We start from the raw sequence: 27,743 nt of genomic DNA, 5'->3' as shown, positions 1-27,743 counted from the left end.
CGCTCTCCCCTATCCGTTTTACCATTAAACTCACCGCCACTTACCTCGTATACCAGCCGCGAACGTTTCTTCTTAGCTTATCGCCCCTAATATCCACCTTATATTTTCTTGGTGGCCGAAAAAACGTAGAGTGACTAACCGTACGAGCGTATCGCCGCTTGCTACATGATCTACCAGGCGAACGCCAATAGACGAGGACACCGGACGGTTCTTTGCTTCGGGTGAAATTCGATTTATTTTCGCGCTGAAGCGACACGAAAAAAGGCAGTCCGGGTATCCCGATTAATTTTCGCGTAGGTATTTAGTTAACGAGTTGATCGTCGAAATTACAAGGTATAATTTAATACCGACACCGGTCAAATTTACTTCGTAAATAACGGTAAATAAACGGGCCGTTTAGTGCGCGCGCTGCTGCACGTGCCTCTAAAATTTCGCCCTTGCAGACGACCGCGGCCAAATTTGTCAACGTAAATCGGCACGATACGCGCGCATCGTTGAAATCTAATTGAAATCCTAATTGCCGCCACGAGTCTTTTTTTCCCTGCACACCGGAAATTTGTTACGATGTTCTGTCGATTTATGCTAATTACCGATGCCTCGGCAATATTAATTAATACCGTCGATAATATTGCAACTTCGTCTAGACAAACGACCAAGTAATACGTAGATGCTGCGCTGGTTGATGAGCGTTGGTCGCGCGGTTCGCCTGACGCGCGCGCAAACCACTCGCCCGATAGCGTGCACAAGCCGCTGTAACTTACCGCGTACGTGTTTACGCGCGTCAAGAGAACGCGCCGCTACGAACTCGACGCGTATCCGCGCGTCCACGGTAAAAAGTAGAGAAGCGTGCGCGCGATTAGTGCAACGACGACGGATCGGCAAGCGGGAATAGGACAGGAGCAGTGGCAGAAGCGCGCTCGCGAGCTCTCATAGATAGGAAGTTGGTAGCGTAGTGGTGGCGAGGTATAGTCGTATAACGCGTCTATACCGTCTGGGCACATACGCACGCGATATCGCGTCCAGTCCGCGCGGTATTAATTGTTACGACGAGAAAGGCAAATAATTATTATAATTGTCCGGTATAATAATAGGATTCAGCGCTGGAATACCGCTTATACATCGTTCGTCGTAATAAAGCGGCCATCGATTTCGAGCCGGCGTCCATCGATATCGGTGTAGGCGCGCGGCTATATAACAGGCAAGCGCATGATACGCGTACGCAGCTGGACACGTAGTTCGTACAGGTATTTACGTAGCGGTGTTGTGTGCGTGTACACGGGCAAGTGGTGGGTGTGCGCGTATAACGCATATCGAATGTTTATATTATATGCACACACCTAACGAAAGCCTAAATATACTAGCCACCGTGTGGGATCACGCCTATAGGCGGCTATTTGAGCGATAAACAACCGGGCCCGACGTGTTACGCGGCGAATGGTAAAATGTATGTATACCGGGTGTACGCCTCCATTCTGCCACGTTGTTGGTGTATCAATTGTGATTAGGGACAAAGATCCGACGAATTATTCCCGCTCGGTCTCTAATCTGATAACCGAAGCCAGTACGCGCACACGTCATTGCATCGATTGTTTCTGCATGTGGGAAATCATAAAGGGCAATGAGTGTCCGAGTGTCTTCATTGTGCTCGATAGAACGAAACGCTAATCACTTTTATTCGTACAGTCGCGACGTCACCCGCCGCGCAACTAAACCTGCTCTCGCCGTACGACCTTCTAACTACTTTCATCGTCTTCTATTTTCAACGGTTTATCACGAACAGGTTACAACGTTGACGAATCCGATGGGTCCACGGATGGAACGGCGGGACACTGGTCGAAATTCTTGGACCGGTGGCGAAGCGTTTTATGACTCGATCGAACCGTTCCTCCGCTCGCTACCGCAATAATATTCGAGAGTTTGCTCTCCCCTTTCGAAAGGCCGCACCCCAAGGACCGAGGGATGAAAAACCGAGGGGTAGTCGGTCGAATCAATTCCAAACAGGGGAGGGTTTCGGCGTTTTCAACGGTGGGTCACGGCACTGGGTTACCGGGTGCGTATACCTCGAATTCGCTCCTTCTTTCCTCCTCTCTCTCTCTCTCTCTCTCTGTTACTCTTCACGGCGCGACACTTCTCGGGCTACAAATTTAACCGGCAGAATAGAACGTTGGAACATCGCGGTTGCCTGTTCGCTTTGCGAGAACGTTCGCGGCGAGAACTTTTCAGAAATCGCGATTGCCTGAATTTCGTTCGTTGTTTGTCGCGCCGCAGCTTCGAAACGACACGGCGATAGAACACGGTCGGAACCCGGAAACGAAATCCTGGAAGGCAGTTTCGCGGATATCGGGACGGTGGCGCGATAGCGGTACATCGGGATTGTCCATCTTCGAAATATCATTTCGGATGTAAATTTCGGGTGGCCGGCTCGAATACAAAATGCGTACGAGATTCGAGATCGGTGGATTTGCGATAGGAAGAGGAACTTTTGGATTTCCATTTACAGGGCGTAGCCTGATTGGACGAATCGACATCACCGGTCGCTTCGCTATTCTCCCCGCAGGACACGTCACGCACATTGGCACAGACTTATGGGTATAATTCATCGACATTACTCGCAACGGGGGTCGGCGGACCACCCCAGCGCAACCACCGTAACCCAGCACGCGCGTTTTAATCCATGCCGTGCCCTACCATACTTTTACACGCTTCCGTATTTACGAGCTCGCAACCATTTGTTCAGCTCTGCTCCTTCGACTCTCTATCTCCACAGAGAACCTGATTCGTATCGATCAGCGAATCAAAGTCCATCACTCTGTTCATGCTGATCGACTACACGAGAAACACGATGTTTCTAGTTGCGGGACTAACTGCGGTAAAAGATGCCAGCAAAGCCTTCGAGTCGAAGCTAAGACGAAGAAAGGACACGGCGGAGGGAGTCGTTGGCCGTTGACCGACGAGTGGGTGTCACGGTGAAACTGACTACCACCGGGCGAAAATGGAGGCAACGACGCGTAGGAAACTAGCGGAGGGTCGCCAATCACGAGGTGTCAGTCGGGGCGAACCGTCATTACGCGATTACATTTTTTCCTCTTGCTCCATCTGTCTTCGGTTGGCCGTCGTAAATCTCGATTAGGTTTCGATATTCCGAGTAGAACGTTGTGCTGCACACGGGGACAAAAAACTCTCGAGTTCTCGCAGTTGTTTATCGTGGCAGTTGGCAAAAAGATGGTCGCGACGACGATCATCGGTGGACGTAACGGAGTAACGGCTATTAGCACGAAAACGACGTATCAGCAGCTATGACCGGACAACCTAGCGGTAACAAATAGCGTGCAATTTCAATTTATTCGAAATCGGAAATTACTCGGCAGTTTATCGATATTAGATGTTCATACATATAATGAGCGTGTTTTTAAGTAGTTGATTCACTTTTCCCATCGGGTTACGACCTCCTGACGTATTTCAACATTTATATCGATGCGTTCGCCGTTCAATTAAATATCAACCAGCACCGTAGCCAACGTAACACAATTTCATCGTTGAAAAAACTTTTAGAAGCCCGAGTTCTCCGTCTCAACTTGGCTGTTCGTCCGATCCCGAAAGATTCGTGTGGCGAAATCCATGTTACGGGTCAGACGATTCTCGCTGTCAGTTTCTAACAGAGTTCTCGTTGCAGAAGCTTTCTCCGTATGGTTGGAGAACGCTAGGCGAATTCATCGGTCGTAAAATCTCGTATGGATAATGAGTTTCCGTCGTTTTGCGGTGCAACGCGAGCAACAGGAATCGAGTCGGACGAAGAGTAAGAAAGGTTAACAGAGGGAAGGTACCACCGATAGTCGAGGAAAGAACCCGAGGGGAAAGGCAAAGGCAGATGAGAAGAAGAGGCAGAAAAAAGGTGGAAGGAAAGGACGGGACCAGAGGTGGACCACACACACACACATGCAGCGAACGTGACCGAAGCGATCCAAGTCCATATTGTAATGCGGAGGTATCCATCCTGCCGCATTATCGTACAGTCCGCGGCAGCAGCACGATACTTCCGTGATCATGCTTTCCAGCACGAAATCAACTTACCCACGGAAGCAGCTTCGATCCGCACGGCGACAGCCAACGATATACTACGCCAACTTTGTATCTTCGTTTCCACACCGACAGCCACTTTCCAATCTTCGTGTCCGCGATCTTAACCTGTGCGGGACAAACGTGTGACCTTTCTTCGTTTCCACTCTCTTAGCTTCGCCGGGCGATGACGGACGAGCTGATGACAACGAGAAGAGAGGAAAGCAGCGTCGAATGGTAGGAACGTTTGAGCGATGTAGAAGACAGTGGAAAGATCGCGTGGATGATGATCGAAACGTAGAGACGCGTCGGGTACATTGGACAGAACGGCGCGCCGATTCGACCGAACGAGACTGTACGAAGACGAGATAAACGAATCACGTACTATGATAATAACCAGTTGCTAAATGATTTTTTCCACGACCAACCTTTCTCCTCCCTACTTTCTTCGCCATCCGCTGTTGCACCCGTGTGGCTCGGTCCGTTTCTAGCTACCTCGCCGTTAATGTTTCATTATAACCACGTAATGAAAATAATAAGAACCGTCCTGACCTTCTGCCTACGCTATCTATCCGATATTTTTCTTCCTTTCTTTGCCTTGCTTCTCTAACTGAAACGATTCGTCCGAAATGCACGTAGGTATCGCGGTGTTAGCTTAACGCGTGATTATTATTTCTTCGTGGAAGAGGAAAAAGAGGAAGAAAATGGAATCGAGTCGAGGTAACGTTATCTTGTAAAGGCGAACAACGCGACGAAGAAAGACTTTTCGGTAAGCCAATCTGGCGGTTGATAGTCGCAGAGAATCGAAGGCTTTAGCTAGGATTTTTTCCGTTCGTCCAAAGAACCGGGCAAAGGGGAAGGTACTCGCAAAGGTTGTCATTTGTTAGGAGAGTGAAACGAAGCAGCAAACGACGAGGACCGAGATTCCCGAGTAAGAGCAGCCGGGGGAGAGATGCGAGGCATTTTCATTAGCATAAGATTCTTTTTAGTAATCTCGCGTAATGCCTCCCCCTTCCGCGAGCTGCCCCACTACCCAGAAAACAGCAGCAGCAGCGCCAGAGCCTATCATTATAGAGAAGGAATCATTGGATGATCTTAATCATGCGAACCGCTCTCCGTGCCTTCGTGCCGGCCAATCGCGTCAGCCGATTTCAAATAATGGTTTCCACCGGCACCGCACTAAACTCGGAAATGCATACTGGCACGGAGCCGCTCGAAGAAACTATAACTGCTTTCGACCAGCGATTCGCTACTCGTTCGTATTCGTGGAATTGACGTTAAATAGAAAATTAAAAGAACCGAGCAGATTGGCCGAGCGTAAAAACGCTGCCAATCTTTCAGCGAGAATTTGAATTACTCGGAGAAAATTGCGAGTCTGGAGCAGATCGTTTGCTCGCAAGAACCATCCATCACGATTTCGTTCGCTTCCGCGAAATCGGTTCGCGTATCGTTCGCGTCGTTTCGTTCGCGCGACACGATCAATTCTTCTTCTCGATAAACATAACCTTTATCGCATCTGCGATTTTCTCCTGGTCTGGAATTTTCCTTTAAGGTGGATGGTTCTATCGACGCTCGGTGATCCCCTGATCGCGAGGTAGGTAGGTCGAGTGCAGAGGCTCGATCGTCGCTCGACCTATCTCAACTCGTGACGCGAACAACGAAGGGACCAAGTGCCGTAAGGGTTTCCACCCTTAAATTCCCGACAGGAGCTCTGTGGTCGTTAAGGGGTGGCATAGGTACAGAGGGGGTGCAAGTGTCGGCGGTTTTGCCGTGGAAGTGGAAGTGGAAGTGGAAGTGGAAGTGGAAGTGGCGTGGGACTCCATCCACCACCGGCCCGTTCCGTTTCATCCCCTGGAAAACCCGTGAAAACCGCCACTTGTTGCATTACCTACCCTCCATACCTCCGCTCAACGAATATATATTTATACCTATACATATTTACATACACAGGCGCGCGCGCGGTCGCGCACCCACACCAGCCTATTTAATCGTACAAGCGACTGTACAACTCCGCGTCACGGAATTTATATATCCAGAGGCGCGTTTATATCCGAATGTTTTCAAGGTCGCGTGTGAAACGTGCGAATCGTGCGAAACGCGGCCAACCGGACGAAGCGTGCGCGTCGTAAAACAACGGCACGGCACGGCACGGCACGGCACGCTCGATCTCAAATTTCCAAGAGCAAGAGAAACAGCGAGAACGAAAAAAGTAAAATTCTTGATCGCAGGTTCGACGATGGCTCAACAAAAAGTTAATGACTGTGTTACATCCACGTAGCCGGCTACCTATCGCAATGGGATAGATGCGCCAGATTCCAACGTCTACGCATCCGTGTATCTGCGTCGGAACGATATCGTATCGTCGCTGCGAGCAAAGAAGAACGTGGCGCAACCGTCTCAAACGGATGAGAAGCGCAAGAACGGGGCGCGAGAACGCGCGGCCTAAACCGGCGGACCGACGCGACGCGATGCGACGGCTGAGAAGGAAGACGGGGCCGCTGCTGAGATTTGCATTCGAAACGTGCAATTTCCGACGTTTTCGCCCCTTTTTTCAAGGTTCCGAATTTCTCGACCCAACGATACGTAGCTTCTCGATACTATCCTCCGTCCCCTTACGCTACTCCGCTCTACTCCGCTCTACTGGCGTGTGCAAAGGCACACACCCTGCATTTACTACCGGCTAGACGCAAAAAATGTCGACGTCGACTGTTGGAATAAAACGCGCTCTTTCGCTGTAGCGCGTTGCGATTTTCGATGTAGGCGCTGATCACGGGGCTAGGTAATATCAGTGCCTCGAGGCAACCACCATCCAGACCTTGTGTATAAGCGTTATGCCGATCATGCTACCGGGTACCGAATCACCGAATATCGAAATTACCCCCCTAAACTTCTCCTCTTTGCTCCACGAGCTACTTTCTCTTTCTTCCCTTCTATTCTGCTCTTTCTCCTCGTCTTTCTTTTACTTCCCCTCCTAGCCCGCCCTCTTACCATTCACCCTTCGTATTGCCATCTCCCTCGTACACTTCGATTCTCTGTCTATTTCTTTCGCTTCTCCTTTCAACCTCTAAAGACCTAAGACTCGATCGATATAATCATCGGTCTCTCACCTGCGGCAACGAATCGATACGCGAGTTCGACGTGGTCGCGGAAAAGACGAGGCACGAACGGTGCCCTTTGACGAGGGGTCGACGGAGGGGGAAAGTGATGCTTCGTCCTCGGGATCGCGTACTCCTGCCAGCCATTTGATTCGAAAAGAACGCCCCTTGGACCAAGAACCATCCCGGTTCTTTCCACGAAAATTGCCTTCGATTTCGGTTTTGCTAATTCGACGAAGTCGGATCGCGTTCCAACTCGCTGGCGTCTAAAAAATGTTGTTTGCGAATCGTAAACGATGTGTTGGAAACGAGCGTACGAGAACACGGGAACGCTTAACCCTTTGCACTACGTCGAGTGTGACTCGACGTGAGTTTTTATCTCAGCAGCTTCTTTGTCGAGTCCCAGTTTTTTTTTTTTTTTGAAATCCTGGAAATTGTTCCAAGATATATCGTACACTTAAAAATGACAAAATACGACAATAACGCGAATAAAACTGGTATTCCAGTGAATTTCTGTCTTCCTTTATTTATTTCGATTGTCTTATATTTCGGTTAAAGTAAATTTCAAATAAAACAGTTGAAAGCGTTGGGAGCTGCTGGTAACGAAATTGAAATAAAATTCACAGTGCAAAGGGTTAAACGGAACAGAAATAGGATCAACGATCGCGCATAGAGTTGGAACGAACGGTTGGATGGAATCGGGTCGATTACGACAACGATGCTTTGATATTGGAGAAAGGAGGGTTTTCGCGAGAGTCGAAACGTTTTCTCGATCGAACGGTGGTTACGGCGAACGAGCAACAGCGTGGACAACCTTAATTGCGATCCGAGGAATTTCGCAAGCTGGTCGACGACCAGGAACATTTGCATGTTGCCGCGATTGCGGCTCGATTCGCGAATGCAGATTTCAATAGACACCGGTAGGAATTCTAGGTCAGTCGAGGCGTATTGTTACTTGTAACAAGACAATTGCGACAACAACGGTAGAGTATTATACGGTGTCGCAGGGCCTTGTATCGGGCCCCGCTTCTCTCTTCCTAACGTAACATCGTTTCATTAAATCCCCGGCCAACTACCTCTTCGCAATTTTGTCCACACAAAAAGTCAACCATTAAAATTGCAAATTAACTTTTCGCCCTTTCTCACCCGTCGCTGTGCCAGTAACAAACGAACGGTACGCAAGTGTGTTTTGCGAATCGCGAGACCGCGCCTTTCACCAAACCGTGTTCCGTGGAAATTTCCCGGCTTGTACCTTTAGAAATATCGCGGGGGCCGTGAATTTTACACGATTGTACGGTTTTTTCAACGAAGGAAAACGCCGATTCAACGCGTGTTTAAACGCTCCCGGAATTAATCGGTCCACCGGACGTTCTTTTCACGGTAAATGGTTCGAATGGAAGGAGAGCGCGGCCGACTATTCCGTAGGTCGGTTGGTTAGTTGGTCGGTGGTGGAGAAAAAAAAAAAAAAAGAAATAAAAGAAAGAATCGTACGATCGTATTTCTATTTCGAAGAGGAATTTGGAAGTTAGGAGAAAACCGCGTGTTGTTCCGTCACGGTCGATTCTCGATCCGTGAATCGTTCGTCTTCTAGCTGTAAATTCTCGGTGTACGCGCGAGACGATGCCGCACGATGCGAGATGCACGATAATGATACGGTATTTCTAGCATTCCGATAATTTCTTACGATAAATCACGTCTAAACGGTGCCGCGAGATGGCATAAACACACGTTTCGATCGGGCCTCGGGTATACGTTGCCAGTCCGAACGCTCCAAGATTAATGATATTTTATAAATTCGAGCACGGCTTTGGTCGCGCCTCCCGACCAAACCTTTCCCCCTTCTATATGTCTTGCCCGGACACGTTAGACATCTTCGGAGCTGGAACTCGCTCGTTCCTCGGCCGCGCCGTCCTTCCAGCGATTTCTGCTGGCCGCAGCGTTCGCCGTTACCCTTTTCGCTACGAGTTAACGCAATTTCGATCTACCGAGACCCTTTGAGAACTTGTGCGTTGAGAACAGGGCAAGAACGGGGTCGTGTGCGAGTGTAGGCGCGCGTCGCAAAGACATCGAGTGCCGACGTCAAAAGTCCCGCATTAAATTACATCGTATTTCCATGGCGAATAGACGAGGGACGCGGTGCATATGCATACCGTTCCTTTGTCCGACGCGCTGCGCCAAAACCGCGTAACGGGTGTCCCTTCGCGAACGCGTACTCGCGAATCTACGCTTTGCCTTCTCCTTCGGTCAAACTCGCCCTTCGATTCGCTGTCTTGTCGCCGATCTCCTGCCGACCAAATTTCCATTTGTGCGTCTCTGCGATTTCACCGTGCTGTTCGGGCGAATCGACGATTGGCTCGCGTACGATGTCAGAGATCGCCACGAAGAAGGTTTGAGACGAGCACGGAACGACGGAAAGAAAGACGTTCGAATTCACGCGCACCCTATAGACGCGGAGCGTGTCGTGGGAAGACCGGTGCTCACGCACACCAAGCATTTCTCTGGCCACGTGGTAGTTAAATCGAATTCTCTCGCTGTCCCGTCCGGCGGAGACACAAAGCAAAGGTTGCTCGAGTGGATGGTTCGCCCTGGGCGACCATCTAGCAAATTGTGGTATCTAAGTGCCCGCTGGAAACGGGCCGCTTTATCGCTCGGTTCTCGTCCAGAATTTCGAATTTTGGAAAGTCATTTTACGTTCGCTTCGGGCTCTCCACCACCTTCTCTCTCTTTCTCACAGTCAGTTCTTCGACGACCGGTCGTTTCCCTAACGTTCGTCACGATAACACGCATCGCGGAACAGCTTTCGATGATTTCGCGCGAGATCAGAGGATTCGTCCGATTCCTTCGAAACTAAATGGCACCGCGGTGGCTTGTGACGAAGGCACGATTACACGTGGCACAGATGGACGAATCATGGTCGGACGCAATTCGTAAGTACGTGGCGATAAATATACGTCGATAAACATATAACGTACGTATATTCATGCACGAAGTATCGGTTCTAGAGAAGAATCGAGCAGGCACCGAGCAGACACACCGTGGCGGGACGAACACGGGGACACAAAGATGCGAAGTGGTCGGTCACCAGTCGAACACGACCAGTTGGACGGAAGAAAGCGCGGGACCCGCGTGCTCTGGTCGCGGCAATGCTTGCATTACGTGGCGATGGCGTTCCACCGGTGCTCGAGTAATTCCAGCCTCGAAACGTTCCATTAAAGATTCAGCATGTAATTGCGTATGATCGTAGTAGAGATCGTTCCCTTGGTCCGCAACCGTCTGTTCTGTCCGTTTCCTTCGTGCGTCCCGCTTCGTGCCGCGCTCTCTACGCTCCGACAGACGTGCCACGCCAGACTACCCAAGGGATTATCATCGAAGCAAATGATCGCGCGTAACCGTTGTACGTGAGGCAATCAGGCGACTGCGTGCCGGAAAATCCGTCTTAATGATGCCTCGAGCACCCTGGCCGGTGGTCCGACCCGCGTTTCGTTTCATTCCGTTTCGTATTACCAATGTCGTTTCCATCTCTTCCGTTCTGCTACGCGTTCGCAGAACGCGGCGAACGTCTGCAAATCGATGCGAATCTACGCCGATATTCGCGCTTTCGTTTCTATCCACGCGATTCTTGCTACTTTTTCCTCCTCTATTTTCCTTTCCCAGCGAAACGAGACCTGACGTGTACGGTGTAAACGTAATTAGACGTTTCGTGGGACAAAACGACGAGACGAAAGGAAGAGAATGGAGAAGGTGGAGGAAAAAGTTATCGTAGAAACTCGTGCCGGGGCATCCTTTTTCCAGCTGTATTATTCCACCGCGTTATTCAGAAGATCGGAATGCAGGTACAGTTATGGTTACCAGTAACGCGGTACGTCGCGTCGTCGGCATATGGCCTCGTGGTTGACAATACCGCGAGTTCTCTCCGTGGTCCCCCGAGCGTCTCCTCTTCTTTCGTTCCTTTCTCCGATTCTTTTGCACGCGTGATTCTCTTTTTGTTCAGCCTGCCAGGTACCCCCTTCCCGAAACGCCGACTCGTCGCGAGCGCGTGTCTTTAACCTCGTCGTCTTCATTGTCGGTTCGCGAGTGCGTGTATGCGATACCTGTGCCTGAACCTAGAACTCCACGACAATCGATAACGTCGTCACGATCGCGAAGACACGCACGCTTCTGTCCCCTTATGTTAATCCGTTCTTAATATTCCACGCGCACGCTTTTCTCCTCCTCCGTCCTTGTCGTCTTCGTCTTCGCCTTTTGCTTTTTCCCTTTGCCCGCCGCGCTACTCTTTCTCTCCCTTCCATCGCTCCCTTTCTACCTGTCCACTGGTTGGCCGCTCTCTTTTTTTCGCTACGCTCCGATCGACTCGCTTTTCGCGAATAGACTGCACCGCGACAGGTTACGGTGTTTGGTAACGTTGGCCACTGCGAATCTTTGATGGAAAGCAAAGTGTTCGGGCGGCGATGTTACGAGCGACTTCGGTCGACGATCTCTTTATTCGCAAGGTGTTGGTAATCGCGGCGCTGACACGAGTCACGCGTCCTCACACGAGTTTCGCGTCGTAGCGCGTGCACGTTGCCTCGTTCGTTCGTTCGTCGGCCGAAACGTCTTCTCTCGCATTCTCCGTAGCCCGTTCGTTCGCCCAGTTGCATCACGCACACGCTCTCGATGCCTCGCAAATTGCCTTTCGAAGAAGGTTCGGCTTGCGCCGCCTACTTTCCCGTTGGCCCTGGCCCGTGTCGAAAAAACGTTGCGATAGTGAAAAAAACGCGATGCGTCAGCCGATGCCAATAAATAACAGCGAGGAATTACGTGATTGCCTGTTAGCGAGACGCGTGATATATCGAGGATGCACGGCGCCGCGCCGTTTCCTCGGTAAACCGATCTGTAATTGTAATACCGTCTCGAGAACAGGTAAAAGTCGCTTTGATTCGCTCGCGAAAGATATCGCGGCACGGAGCATCGAATGTCTCTCGGATCGATTCCAGGCGATAATCGTCGCTCGTTGCCGCTGCGCGAGAATCGCAGCGGTCCGGTCGGCGAGGGTAGGCGCGACCGGCAACTCGCGAGGAAAAAGACACAGGCAACAGGAGAAAGACAGAGAGCGCGGTGATAGGAAGAAACGAAACGACTCCTCATAGGGGAGAAAAGAAAGCGTAAGGGAGGCGGAACGAGCAGCAAAGTAAGACGCGAGCAAGTACAAGTATGGCTCGATCGGTACCTCGGCTATGTTGGCGCGTTTAAGCCGGTAAGGGACCCGATATCATTAATAATAATTATACAATTACATGTAGGTACGGCGTATCGAGCGTATAGTTTAGTGCCGTGTTATTATCTCGTTCTCTTCGAGTCCCGCGAGAAGCCGTGGTCAAGAACACGTAGTCTGCTCTCCCTATAGCTATATATGTTATTACTTATAATATTTCATCGTCGGAATTGGCGGTTACGCTTTGTTTATGCCATGGGAACGTCACGGGGTTATAACTAAGAGTGGAAAACGAGCCGACCGGAGCGAAGCGGAGCCGAGCTGAGCGTAGTGCGCGACGAGAGCCGCTAATCGCGCGGCTGTAAACACCGCGGACCGTGCGGTTCGCACCTCGCCTCGCCTCGCCGCCGCTCCACTCGTATCTCGCGAACGTACAGTCGCACTTTGCCGCTCTCCTGTTACAGCGAGCCAAAAGGAACCTTTACCTACCTTTACCCTTACCTTTGCGGTGAATTATACGCGGCATTGTAGCCGCCTTTTCAGTCGTTCGCTCGCTCGGAATTTAATTAAAGCTACAGCGCGCGCACCGCCAGTCTCACGCCGCCCGACTGTCTTTTTCGCGTCCAACTTTTCCTCGCGTATATCCCAGCCGTGTTTCACGGTTACGCGTTTCCAGGCGTCGAACGTTCGCGCTTCCCGCTGCGCTCGTTGTCGTCGCCTTATCGCGAGGTGATAAGGAAACGTGGATCGTACGAGACAAAGTGGACAGAGCGGAGGCCTCGGTGTGCACGACGTGTGTAAGCTGGTTCGATCGAGACGCGTCATTTGACGAACGAGAAGAGAGAAGGATCGATCGGTCGGCAGAGCCACAGCCAGAGCAGAGAAGGTTCAGGAAAAATTTATAACCCGACTGATCGATTATAGGCAGAGGGATTCCGAGAACTACTATGCCTGATTAGAAAGCCAGGCATGCACACGAGTACGCATCTGCAGCCCCGCCTATTCCTGTTCACGCTCGTTCGCACCCCTTTTACACGTGCACGCGTCTACGCGTCTATATTTCTCTATACAAACGTCAGCTTCTATCTTTCGCAAAGGCTGTAATGGAAAATCATGGTTTTTGCGCTTTCCTAGTCCAACTTTGTTTCGCTTGGTGAATTTTCGAAATTGCCTTTCCGGCAACCGGAACGAAACGATCGGCAGGGGAAAATCGGCGACAGTCTGGACGACGGTTTGCCGGCAAAGAAGAATATCTGCGATCGTTTTGGCGGTTCGATAGAACCTGACGCGATACCAGGTCGTCGGTGGAGAGCGCCACATCGATGGCTTTTCGAGAGGTGGTTTCGGGCGTCGCTCGGCCTGCCAATTTCTATCGGCATGCAAAGGTGAAACGCGACGCGGTGAGGTCGATCGAGGCAAATCTATACGAACGATAGGCCGTGGCTTCGACAACGCCACCAGCAGCGGCATTTAATCGATGCGTAGCGAAGTTTACACGATTCGCACGATGTAAACTAATTACCTCGCACGCCTGTGTCAGCCACGCGCGCACCTACACCGCACACGCGTACGCCTATACACGCACACACGACGACGCGTTACGGATCTTTTCCCAAGCCGGACAGACCAAGCTACCTACTTTTGCGCGCCTACGCCACTTCCATTCGTCAATCGTGTAATTATTATCGGCCGTTTCTCGTTACTACGCGATTCAACGGGGATCGGCGACGCATGAAATACGAGGTTCGTCTCGTTCGCCATTGTACGCGATACTGATACTCGTAGCTGTTTCGGTCAGCACGAGGATCCTGTTGACGCCGCCAACGGTTTCGGATAAAAGACGGATCAATGTCGATACCGGCAACGGGTTGCGCGGAAAAGACGAAAGGCGGATCGGGTTGCCGGTCTCGCACTTGTAGCCAAAACGGTATCTGGACACAACTGTCCTTGGCGCTATGGTGGTCGTCGTGCTTGCCCCGTGCACGCGTCTATCATACACACTACGTTCATCGTGGCATCGCTCCAACCAGCCAGTTGATTTCACGCAAGCAATCGGAACCGACGACAGGAATTCTAATCAGCATCGGTTTCGTCTTCCAACGATTCCACGATTTACTTTCTTCTGTTGTATCTGTCAAAGTGGGTCTCATTTGAAGGAAAACTTAGGAAAACTAGTACTCGAAGTCATTGAGTATCGTTGAGCGCTAAATCTATTTGAAGGGCCTCTCAGTCTCGTAGTTTTCTAGGAACGTGCCCTGCGAGGTACAAACAGGCTGTTCTTTTCGAAAATTCGAAACTGTTTCGTAAAGTAACGCTGCCAGCCTACGGATCTGCACTAGCATGCACGTTGTATTAGGTCGTCCGGAAAGTGTCTTTCTTTTGCAGCGTCGTTTACAACTTTACGTTTACGCATCTTTATACAAACATGAGACCTAATCTGTCGAACGTTGTGATCTTTATTTTGATAGAACAAAATGGATCATAATTCGATACAAATTATATAAAACGGGAAATCTTGTGCATCCATTATAAAACGAAAGAAACTTTTCGGACGACCTAATACTTAAACTTACTTAAATATGTTTCTGTTATACATTCATGTTTTGCTTTCTATTACGAGATAAAACCTTAACACGTTGAATACCATCGGGGTGACCGGTGACCGGTGACCGGCACTCGACTTGGCGCCGTGGGGGTCATCGATGATCCGCGCACCAAGTGCAGATTAGTAGAAATACATAATTTGAACAAATGTCAATAGTTATAAATTTATTATTATTACCATCGTTACTACAATGGTACGACGAAACTATTGCAGTATATAACATATAAAAATAGTTTTATTTATACATGGAATATAGATCTATTATGTGCGTCCCCCACCAGTGACTGTCGCACATGGGAAAACCCGCTTTTCCCGTGTTTTACCTGAACAAACAATAGGCAACGTTTCGACTTGAAAGATGTTTGATGGCAATTAATGGCCTTGACAGTAAAGTAAAACATGCCAAATCTTGTGACGGTTCTTTAAGATTATTGCGGGGATCGAATAAGTATGACCAAGGGATGGATTATAGTTTATGGTAGGTCCCAGGATGTAACAACATAGGACAATTATTTGGCAACGCGAACAAACAATACGAGATAATTGATAATCGCAAAAAATAAGTGAATCGAGCGAAATTGCAGTAGAGCGCGATGGGGGTCATCGGTGACCCCAGTGAGATAAATTCATTAATGATGATTATACATCGTAACATATTTCTTGTAGGTAATATTTCAACATTATATGTATCGCACAATAAAAAATTCATCGTGGCTAAACCTTGTAAAACCTTGTAACAGTATGGCTACTATCGAAAATTTACTCGATCTCAACACAACCATGTCGTTTCTAGAAACGTAACGAGAGAATCCTTGTTTATCCTGATAACTACGATATAGGCAACATAGGCGAACTGGTCGAAACTCAAAGAAAAACGCGATGCTCTTTTCGCCGGTAGGTTCGTGAAAGACTTTGGAAACCTTTTTTGCTGATTCGTCGTCAGCCAAGAGGATTCGTTCAAACGTTCGTATCTCGGATTCTCGAAAATCAGACATGTTCAGCCGCCGTCGCTATCGACGTCTTAACACTAGAACTACCGATAGTTAATACAAAGTTATTTCTACCACAACCAGTCAAAATGACTGGTCTTTAAAAAATACGTAATAATAGAATATTTGTAGATTTATTGATTTATTATGTGTATGTAACACATTTTTGGTATTTTTAATCCAGCTGGACCATCATCCCTAAACGAGGGTTCACACGTTTATAAAATTGTAGAACCAGTCGTTTTGACTGCTGTGGTATATCTAGCGATCGGTCGATCATCATATAAAATGAAACGCAGTCAAAACTGTAAAAACGCGTGGAAAGTTGTACGAAACGACGAAACTGGTTAATTGAGGTTCGATAAACAGATCGCAGGACCCCTTCACACCTCGACAAGTACCAGCCATTTTGGCTGGTATTGATATAAGTAGCCTTGATGCAAGATTATTTTGAGTTTGAATGCATAAAAGACAAAATAAAATTCATTATATTATTCTTTTAGTTATCGTTGCGAAAGTAAAAAAAATATAACACGAAGTAGGAATTTTATAATAAAATTGTAAAACCAGTCGACTTGACTGGTGTTAAACCATCCAGTTAGGTAAATAATCGCGTCCCCGTACATTGTTACAACGCTATTAACGTTAACATCAACGTGGAACCGAGCGTGTGGAAGACAGACGATTGTCTTTTCCACAAAGCTTTTGGCCAACGTCGTATTGCAAGCGTGGTCGCGTGGCGTAACACGGCGACCAAGCAGGAGGTGTGTACCTGTACCCTGAAGCTGGGTTCCGCGAGACGCGTAGAAGACGCGTAATTGATCGGGGCGAGAGTGGAGCAAGCATGCGGTCTCTTTCCATCGTCTTTGGTTCTGCGTGGAAAGCGAGCCACGCGTACGCCTTTATCCAGGCGACGCGGCTGCGGAATTAGGTCAGTTTATCCAGCGGGATAAGCTAATGGGAAATATAAAGTTGTAGACAAATAAGCGAGTAAATTAAATTTAACAACCGCGCTGGCAATAGACGCGATTCGTGGGTGTGTTTGCGCTTCACGCAGCGGCGTAAACCGCGCGATAAAATACGGAAGCTCGGTCGAGAGAGGTCGGACCGGACGAGCTTTTCACCGCGGTACGCGTTACGCTACGTCGTGTTGCGTTAATTTACACTTTTGGTCTTTGTGTCTCGTTCGCGCGTCAAAGAGTCGCTGGCGACAAGGGTACGCGGGCACGAGCTCGAGCACGCGAACAAACGAAACAACGATCGTTCGTCTCGTTAACGCCGCAAGCACACCAGGGAAAGGAGAGTCGAAATCCGCGCGAGCCGCTTATTTAACCGCGTCGGAATTTCACCGGCGACGCAACGCGAGCAACCAAATATTTCGCGATAACCGGCGCTTTGCCTCGTCTTCGTCGCTTCGCTCGCGTTCTCGCCACAAGAGCCGAACGATCCTCGACGACGAATCGTCTGAATAGCGGCACAGTGACGAATCGATTCGCGAGGCTCAACAGGATTCATCGGCTGGGTTATTTACGAATTTGCAGCGGAACGATTTCGGGCAATTTTCCGAATCGCGTCGCGCATGCCGCGAAACGTCGATACCTTATAAATCGTTGCGTAATTATTACGTATCGTGGCGCGGTTATTGCCGCACGAACCGAGAACGCGGCCGGGGAACGAGAGGAGACGAAAGACGGCAGACAAAGACCGGAAACGGAAGAGAGTGGGGTAACAAGCCACAGAGTAGACTCGTTTCGTTCGTTCGGTTAGTCCAGGATTATCGCGATAATCATCGTCGGGGAAGCTCCAAGATATAGAAGGAGACTATGCTCGACGAATAAACTAGGATGTCGGGTAACATTGTCGAGAAGCGGCAGCGAGAGATAACGGCGTTCATCTTTCTCGCGTATAAACCGAGGTAAGTACCGAGGGGTGGGCTGCTGGCGCGTTTGCCCCGTCGTAAATCGCGAATGATTCCGCTAAATTTCCATCTCGTCGAATGCGAAAGGGGATAGTAGTAGCAGGGACCAGCGGTGGATAGGGGTTGGGTCGCCGATGGTGGTGGCGGCGGTGGTGGTACCGTTGGATGGATAATGGCCAGGGTGAATGATAATGCCGCGTGCACATTGTAGCTTCCTGCGCATCGCGTTTCTCTAGACTCTAGAGGCTGTTCGCAACAGCGTGCTCGTTGTCCTTCGTATGCTCGCGCTTACGTTTCCTACGAGATGCTGCGACGATTCGCTGCAACTTTAGCCAGAGTGAGAACGCGCGTCCTTGATATTCAGATATCCGAAATCCGATAACGCGAGCAACAAGAAGCGGCGAGCAAAGACTGGTAGCCAGAATACAGCCGGCCGCTTCTCGAAACCCCAGAATTACGAAAATTATGGACACGATGCACCGGTGGCAGGGAGGCGAGGGGCGTATCGCGCTGTTGCTTCTTTTTTCTCTTTACTCGATCACCCCTTACAGACAGAGTTTAAGGGCCACCGCGTATAAAAAAAAAAGAAAAAAGAAAGAACCAGGCCAGCGGTGTCTCGTCCGCTTCGAAATACGAAAACTGTCGCGTTCTCGATGAGAATGGACGGCGCTGGGAAACTATTCTTCTAACTGTCGTTACGCGGTAATGACAAAATCCACAATCGCTTAGTTGCCAACCTGATAGCCACAGGAAAATCGTGCGCCACTCTCGAGTGGAAGAATCGTTCGGTGGAGTCGATGATACGAACAGCGGAGACCGGTTCGCTGGCAGAACTTAGTCGGCGCGTCGAGCCCGTTGATCGCTCTACCGTGGCAGAAGAAAATGGACAAGAAAGGGGGGAAAGGGAAAGATCGTGGTACGTGTAAGTACTTGGTCCGTCCTGTGCACCGTATGGTTCTCGCGATGGCGAGTCGGTCACGAATACCTAATCAATAATTATTACCGCGATACTCTCTATTTTTGCGTCCTGGCCCCCTTCGCCAGTTCTACCGGCGAAACGTTCGTTTGCCGGAGACCGCGAACCCACCGCCGCTCTCTCACCTCCTCCTCCTCCGCCTCCACCCCCTTCTCTCCCTCTCTCCCCTTACACCCCTCCTACTCCTCCTCCTCCTCCTCCACCCTCCATCTCCTCCTCCGTTTCTTCTCCCTACGTGCACCGTGCCGCCATATTTGCATATTTATAAGGGAATGTAATCGCAGAGCTCGGTTTTCGCCGCTCGTCGCTCGCTACCGTGGAAAGAATTCTCGCAAGATGGCGGAAAGATTCGAGGCAGACATGCGATCCGATTTCCTGTGCTCTCCCTACCGATGCCCTGCCGAACAACAACGTATCATCAGCCCTGTCGATCTAGAAGAAACAATCGTTGTTTCGTCCGTTGCCGCGCGTCCCTTGCCATCGCGGAAACACCGGAAAGCACAATCGGCCAACGAATTCTTTCGAAACTCCAGCAACACCTCGACGGACGCGACGGCGCGTTCTTCCAGCGGACGCTGCTGCGTTCTTTTTCCATCCTCCGCGTTGCACGAGAACCGATCGATCGTAGGCATCGTAGGCATCGTTGGCCGACGAGGCGGCCTCTCAGGTTTGCTTTGCAGTGTGTAAACAGGCAGAAAAGAGGACAGAGGGGAACATTGCGTTCGCGCTCGAGGGACGAACCGACAGAGACAGAGAAACAGAGAGAGAAAGAGAGAGAGCGAGTTAGGGAAGAAACGGAAGAAAGGAAACCGGAGAGAAGGGTAATCTGCTTGTTCGCACAGTTCTCCCGCGGCTTCGTTGCGTCTAGATAGCATTAAAACCGTTTCGGTTCTATCGTTCGACCGATTTACCGGCCAACCACTGGATAAGTGGCAGTTGCTGCGCTCGCACAACCAGCCAATACAACTCACCGCATCGCTGCCGCTCGCTCCGCTTGCTATTGCCATTGCAGTTGCAGTTGCTGCAGCAACAAGCCGCGAATAAGGTGCCGCGTAGCGCGAAAGTGGCGAGTCACGATCGACTCGTTACCGACGATGCTCTCAGTGGTATCGCCAATACCACGAAATCACGAAAATCATCCACCGTCGAAGCGGACCGGTTTCGCGTCTTCCTTTCCTTGTCGCCCATTCTTCTTCTTTAGCGCGCTTTCTAGCTGGCGCTTGGTCTTCGTCGTCTCGCGGGATTCGATCGACGGATCTATCGCGACGTTCGACGAGACGTGATGCGTCGTTGAGAGGCGGAGAAACGTGACGATTACAGTGGCAGGATCGGCGGTCCGGCTGGGCGTTTCTCGCCCGGTCGAAGGGGACAACCCCCCGATATTTGCGCTTATTACGCGCACAATGAAATGTACGCGGTTATCTTTGTAAGTTGGTTTGAAAGGAAGAGAAAGCGCGGCGAATGGGGTGGGAGCCCCGGGTGGGCAATTTCGCAGATCGGAAATGAAATTTCGATCGATGAAACAGCCTCGTCACCGCCCGCAGAAATCTAACCTACGATTCGCATTAGGCGGCAATTTTTGCGCCACGGGACACCGCACCAACTCGTCGACGAATCCGACGAAACGCACGCGGCAAGCGTACGTTCGCGAACGCAAACGAAGCAACTAGTTTTCACTTTTGAAAGGCACGTTGTTTCGAGATGAGACGACTGCTCGCGATCGCAGTTGGTATCTACGACTATCGCTACGCGAGTCGCTGCTTCACTCGCTACTCGAGAGAATGAACCTCCCCGGGGAGCAAATCGACGGGTGGTTGGAACCCCGGTGGATAAGAGGAAAACGCGATTATTCGGTTAAGGGATGGATCGCTGGGCCGGTTCTCCGGTCAATCGTCGACCGAAAGCCGAACGAAAGGTTTCGCGTAGCACGAAACGAGCATAAATCGGATTGGCGACGCGACAAAGGCAAATGTGTCTCGATTACGCGAGTAATCGGCCGAAAACCAAACTGGTTGCCGTTGCGACACGCGACATCGTGAAAACCGCGTGATCAAGCAAATAAAAGAAAAGCGATGGAATGTTCGTTGTTGCGCATAGCATCCGAATGCCTATTACTATTTACATACAATCGAATCTATCGCGCATATATTTACATACTACGTAAATAGGTCGTCTATGAGCAAGGCCAACGAATATGTTATACAAAATATTCGCGCGATCGCTCTCTCTTCGCGCTAAGAGATCGCATAGCGTAGAGAGAATCGGCGCAGAGAAGCCAAGCTAATGGAAAACCAACGATAGTCGACTCGAAGAAGTCTACTTTTCCAACAATATCACTGATCGCCAAATGGCTAGGTTTCTACGTCAAACGAGGGGATAGTTACCCTTAAAGTATTCCAAATGTACTTTTGGGTCGTTATCGGTAATTGTTTACAAATAAAAAATAATACTCCTCAGATATCGTCGAAGTTTTAGGATTTTGTCAATATCAATCCTAATGACAAAATCCGCAATCACTTAGTTGTCAACCTGATAATCTTTTTTTTATTTAGATGAATTTTACAATCAATTCTCATTGAGGATTATAAGAAAAACTTAATAATTACTTCAAGGGAAACTCTACACCTTTTATTTTGTATATCCGTGACATGGGGCCACTGTTACGAAGAGAATAGAATTTAGTGAAACAAGAAGTTGGAAATAAACAGAGGTACATATTACTGTGCCGTTGAATATAAATTTTGTTTTGGATTACAGGGTCTAGAAACATAAGAGCTGTAAGTAGATTTCTATCGCTGTTTCTTACAGCCTTCAGCTAGAACTACAAGATTAACTTTTTGGCAATGTTCTTTGCTATAAATATATGAACGTGGTGCCAATCAACCTCTTCTTGGTGCCTCTTCCTCTATTGTATTGTAACACTGTAAGAGCGAGGATTTGGATCATCGTACACTATACTTATACTTCTTTCAATATATTTTTCTATTATTAGGTTGTCCGAAAAGTTTCTTTCCTTTTGTAAGGAGATAATACACGTACGATGTCTTTTGTTTTATATTAGTTTACTGAATTGTGTGCGAACATAATAATAGAAATATAACGAAATGGATCATACCTAATTCAATAAAATAATATAAAAGAGAAATTGTTATTCATCTGTTATCACCTTACGAAACGAAAGAAACTTTTCGGACAATCTAATACAAATTCATCCTCTCGTTCCTCTATCAGTTAACCTCAACAAATATAAATACACGAACGCGCTGCCTGGGACAGTGGAATAGTCGAGTAGTTAAAGAGTAGAAGAGTTGAATTGTTATAGGAGTTTCAAGCGGCATACACTGCCTCTGTACTTGTACTTATAGTGATTTTGATATAATTGACTATTACAATTTATCACTCGTATCTTTGTTAAATACACCAAAACGTTTAACACTTAACGCTCCAAGTGTGCCTCTCGAGCACCATCGATGTGCGGTGCTCTACTCCAAATGTATTTTTGGGTCGTTATCGATAATTGTTTACAAATAAAAAATAATACTCCTCTGTGAGTTACAAGCGATCAGTAAAGACAGTCAGATCTGAACCTGTTTTATCGTAAACCCATCTATTTGAATTATGTCGAGAAGAAAAATGAATTATCTGTGTGAGGAAAACGTAGATAGTGACGATGACAATTTTGATTTTCGTATCTATAACGATGTAGCTGTTGACTTGGATAGCAGTTATAGTGAGAGCAGTGATAGTGATATTCTTGTTGCTGGGAGAAGAAGAAAAATAAGAAAACTTTCATCGAGCGAGGAAAGCGCAGATGATGGAGAACCACAGGAAGAAAATCTACGCAGAAGTATTTGTAACGTAAGATCTTCTGATTGGCAGGAAATTTTTAACGAAGATATCATTCCACAACGATATGAATTTTCGACTGGTAGAAAAACTGCTGGTCCGCGGGTACACAACTTATGCGAACCTATTCGGTACTTTCAATTATTTTTTACTAATGTCGAAAGAAAAAAAGAAAAAGTGCCTTGTTTGTTCACCAAAAGCAAGTAACGCGGTAAAAAAACAATTTTCTACTGTGAGACCAGCGAACGCAAACCCGGTTTGCATCTCGATGAACGTTTTCAAAAATTCCACACGATACTCAATTATAATTAATAGAAATGTTCTAATCAAAATTATGTTACTTCTGAGATGAATAAAGATCGTCTTCAATAACTTCAATATTATTATTTGCGTCATTGTAGCATTTCAAATCTGACGCTTAAAAGCTTGCAAGTCCAAGTATGACGAGAACAAGTTGCAGTTGTGGATATTAAAAAATTCAGGGTTGACATTAGGTCGTCCGAAAAGTGTCTTTCGTTTCATAAGGTGACAATAGATGAACTACAATTTCCCCTTTACATTATCTTAATCCATTTCGTTCTATTTCTATCATTATGTTCCTGCAAATTCGATAAACAAATACAAAACAAGAAACATTCCGCGTCTATTATTTCCTCACAAAACAAAAAAAGAAACTTTCCAACCTAATATAATATCGTTGTTAATTGTAGCAGATCACGGTGGATGCTAAGAAGGAGAAAAACTACAAACGACGCATCGGTAGTGGAGACAGTGGAGAACGAGGGATGATGAGGCGAACGAAGGGCGAACAGGCGCGACCAGAGCTCGTTCTACGTTATGTTACACAGCGACATATCCGAGCGCGACGATTCTAACGCGTGACAGAGAAAAACGAAACGGCAAGCGGAGGAGGAGAAAGAAGCGGAACGGACACGGGACTGTCGGCACGACAGCAAGCAAGACAGGCGAGAGAGAGCGAGCGAAACGGTGAAAGGATAGTACAGAGGGAGGATGGGCAGACAGGCGAGAAAGAGAGGGTGCGAACGCGTTGCATCTCGAGCGTCGGCAGGTTATCCGGGGGCGAGGGTGGCACCACGGGCATTAAATATACACGCTGATTTGTCGTCCGCGGATTGTCACCTCTGATAGCTTTCATTTTGTTGTATATCGGTGGCGGGCGCGCTCGCCCCGCACGCGCTCCGCGCTTTTCCACGTAATTCGGCCCGCTTGATTGACTTTTGAGCTGGCCTTTATGGCGATATTCGTTGCGCCAACGAATGCGCCAGCGCTCGAATCCGTTCCCCATCCCGCCTCCTCCTCCCCCTCCCACCTCCCTAAACGTCTCTAGTAGATTTATCGGACAGCGAACGCGTGTCCTGGCGATTTTTCGTTCGGTCCGGTCATAGCCCGTCATCGAAACCGTGACGCCTGCCCGTCTACCTTTTCGTCGCGCGATCACAGCCGGAGGCCGCGCGCGGTTCCCGCCAACGCGCGACGTCCTTCTTCCGACAGATTTTCAAGCGTTTCGAACGCTCGTGTCAACCGTGTGAACGCGACCGACCGAAGGACACGCGCCAATTGCCGCGGATTGACGCGTTTCCATCGTTTCGTAACGTCTAATTTTTGGCGAGTTGAACGGGGTGGATGGCGGAGATCGCTGCATACGAACGCTGGTTGCCACTCGTCCAACGAGATCGTCGCCGACGACGGCGGACTTTGTTCGACGCCAATGGCGAACGCCTGTGCGCTGTTTCATCAACATCGTCCACCTGTCTTTCAATAATCGGTAATCGCGATCGCGTATTTGTTTAAAGTGGCAGGAATTCCGCTGGTATTGTCCGGTGGCGAAAACAAGGCTCGCGCTGGCCGCGCGCCGCTTGTATTCCGAGCACGACTGGTTGCGTCGCGCGGAGAATAAACGTCTTTCTTCGTTTCGTAGAAATTCTGCCCTCTGCGAGCGTAAATGTCACATTTGTCGCGAGAGATCGATCGGCGATCGCGTCATTTCCATCCTATCCGACGTGGTTCGCTGAATTCTCCGCTTCCTTTCAACCTAATCGCCTCGTTCGCGTAACCGTAGTAGCTTCGAATCCACCGCAACTTGTTTGAACTGGCGATTCCGTCGTTGAGACGAACAAGAGCAGGACGTAAGACTCCTTCGTATCTACATGTGGCTCGTTCCAGTCGAACGTTCAGAGACGATAAAACGAGAAAGAGAAAGAGAGAGAAAGAGAGAGAAAGAGGAGAGGCAGAAGTTTCGGTGATCGCGGTGCTCCCGCGAAGAAAGTAGAATCGAAACGAGGGCAACGAGGGAGGAGGACAGAAACGGAGAACGACACAAAAGGGTTCTCCAGGTCTCGCGATAACGTTACGCGGCGGTTATTGGAAATAGTCTGGTCGATCTACCCCACCGTGAAATACACACAGCTCGGCGAGCCTACGTCATACCTTGGCGTATGTACATTATTCATAGCCATCGGTGAAAAGGGCGCCAGCCGCATTACGTATGCCACGGGTTATTATGCCCTCTAAATGTTTAATGTGTTTGCCTTCCTTCTCTCCGGCCACCAACGTGGCTTTATGTTTTACTAACTAAATTACTATTTTTTTCTTTTTTTTTTTTATTATTAGTTCTTCGGCGTTTACGTTGGTTCGGTCGATTTGTCGTCCCTCTCTTACCGTCTCAGCCGTCTTCTCGCTCTCTCCGTCTCGTTCTCCTTCCTCTTTCGATAACCTCCGCCTTATTCGATAATCTCCCTCTACTTTCTCGCACGTGCCGACTTCTCTGGATATCGTAAATTTTTATACGCCGCCCCTCGAATATTTAATCGTCGTCTTCTGTTTGCTCTCGTTGCACCGTAATTTGCGTTAAACGTTCCATCTAAGAATATCGCGCGGATGGCGGAATGGTCTGCTCGGCGGATAACTGTAGTCGGTTTGGTGCAGTTCGAGCGCTCAATGGCGGAGAGGGAGGGAAGAGTTGTCGTGAGCGAGCGTGGCGCGTGAACGAAAATGCTTTCGAAAAAGCAAGCGATTCCGCGAGCGTGGCAAGAAGCGTGCTTGTTTACAGGATTAATATCCGACGAGCGTTCCTTGAGCCGGAGGATGCGGGACGAAGGATGGACGAGGTCGTTAAAACCGCGAGTGCTAAAACGCGCAACATGGAAACGCGAAACCCGCTGCAAACTTTGGAATTTACTGCTCGACATATTGGCTGCGAAAGCACACGAAATTAAGGCTAGTAAAACACTTTCCTGACATCTCTTGCACCCCTTGCCCTACCCCCTCCCTACCTACCCCACGGATACTCTACCTCCCTCGCAACCCTCTCTCCGACTACGGCTTGACATTCGACATTCAACTTTCCAACGCATTACATATGACTTGCCAACGATATGCTATACGCTAACTTTTCTCGTCGATTCGTACGCTTTCGACAACCGCCTAACGTGCTTTTCTTCTGCACGCTCGATTCGCCGATCCGCCAATTCTTTACTCTCTTCCTTATTTTCGACGATTCTTTGTAACTTCACGACGTTTCTTTATGCGAATGTTAAGTATTCTTCCCGGACAAGATTGGATTAACAGCGCGTCGTTACTTGTGTCGTTAGTCGATATCCTGTTACTTGTCAAAGACGACACTAACCAGGTTTTCGATCTTCAACCGTATTTGAATTTTGTCGTTCTACTACGCTTTCTATACTAATCCTAGAGTAAATCACGGATATCTGTTGTATTTACACACTGAAGATATCCCTGCGAAGCTTTCGACTTCCTTTTCGAACCGATTAGATTCGATAGACGGTTTTACGTTTTGTACCGTTCGACGTTTTTTCTCGAAATTTGCTTAAAAATCACGTATAGTGGAATGCGTTAGAGAGTAACTACTATCGCCACCTGTCGTCTCAAATAATAATTGCAATTTCAACCGCAGCCGATAATGCAGGTAACCGACTAGTGTTTCCTATCGACCATCGTCTATCTTTGTACAAATTAATTGCGTTTTAAAATATGCATACATACATATACAATAGCAAATGAAAAATAATAGGGAAAAATTGGGTAAAAATAAGAACGAAAAAACAAGGAACTTACCGGAACGTTGAATGAAAATAAACAAGGGATACAGAAGTAACTGTAACAAATGAAAAAAAGTGATTCAAATAAAATATAAATGGCAACGTGGATGTGTTTTAATAAATACAACATATTAAATTGTTGTATACAACTTTCTTTATTACCAACATATTTCGCGTAATTATTTACACATCGTATTAGGAAATAATATTATCGATAAAAACACACTTAATTGACGTGATATACAATTTATTTCTGCAAAGAGTATATTTTAAATTGACTCGAAACTGGTTGCAGTTGGCGGTTTCAATGAACGTTACCGAAAATTGTTAAAACTTGGTTTTATTCTACCCAAAAATATTTACAAATTCTCGAATACGTCTTCGTTTATAATACGCTCGTAAATCTACTACAGATTAGGATCGAAATGTACAAACGTATCGGCCAGAATTCAGAAATAATCATCTATCGCTAGGGAATCGAGAATAAATTGGTCATCGTCAAATTTGGAAAGATCGAGTTTATGCACAATTCGCGGTACGCAACCACTTGTGGATCGTAGCCACGAGAGATACATGTGTAAACGTCAGCGAACGCGGTTTCGTTGCACCCGCTGCAAACCGATAAACTTTCGACGTTAACGAATATCATCGTGCAACGATACTTGAAAACAAATACTGAATCGAACGATCTTAAATGGTTGTGAATTTTTATAGAAATTTCGACCGAAATCCGTGTGTCAACGCCATGTCAAATTTTTAACTAGTGTTACTTGCGTAAAGTAAAAAGAAATCAACGATCTTACCAAAACTTTTCAAAGAGAGGATTACAGACTGTTTATAGTAATCTTCGATGAAAATTTCACAAGGGAAAAACGACACAAAATTCACAAAATATTCCGAAGCTAGCGGCGAGATGTTTCGTGTGGACAACTGCATGTATACACAGTTGACGGTGCTGCCGCTTTCGGTACGACGCCAACCACCAGAA

General features: G+C 48.2%; 1 protein-coding gene across 1 annotated transcript in view; it reads right to left on the bottom strand.

Annotated features, from left to right (window-relative positions):
• The window catches only part of LOC117236083 (protein bric-a-brac 1-like), a 215,593-nt gene extending 187,882 nt beyond the window's left edge, over positions 1-27,711 (bottom strand). Inside the window, exons 1-2 of the mRNA XM_033498730.1 lie at positions 27,559-27,711; positions 26,772-26,811 (exon numbers count right to left, since the gene is read on the bottom strand). The gene's annotated coding sequence lies outside the window, so the exon portion shown is untranslated. The remainder of the gene's footprint in view (positions 1-26,771; positions 26,812-27,558) is intronic.
• Positions 27,712-27,743: the final 32 nt, after the last annotated feature.

This window comes from Bombus vosnesenskii, unplaced genomic scaffold (genome assembly GCF_011952255.1).
Source record: "Bombus vosnesenskii isolate JDL3184/JDL3185 unplaced genomic scaffold, Bvos_JDL3184-5_v1.1 scf7180000013340, whole genome shotgun sequence".
Lineage (NCBI taxonomy): Eukaryota > Metazoa > Arthropoda > Insecta > Hymenoptera > Apidae > Bombus > Bombus vosnesenskii.
The sequence above is the reverse complement of the archived record's forward strand: the minus strand, read 5'-3'. Positions and strand labels throughout refer to the sequence as shown.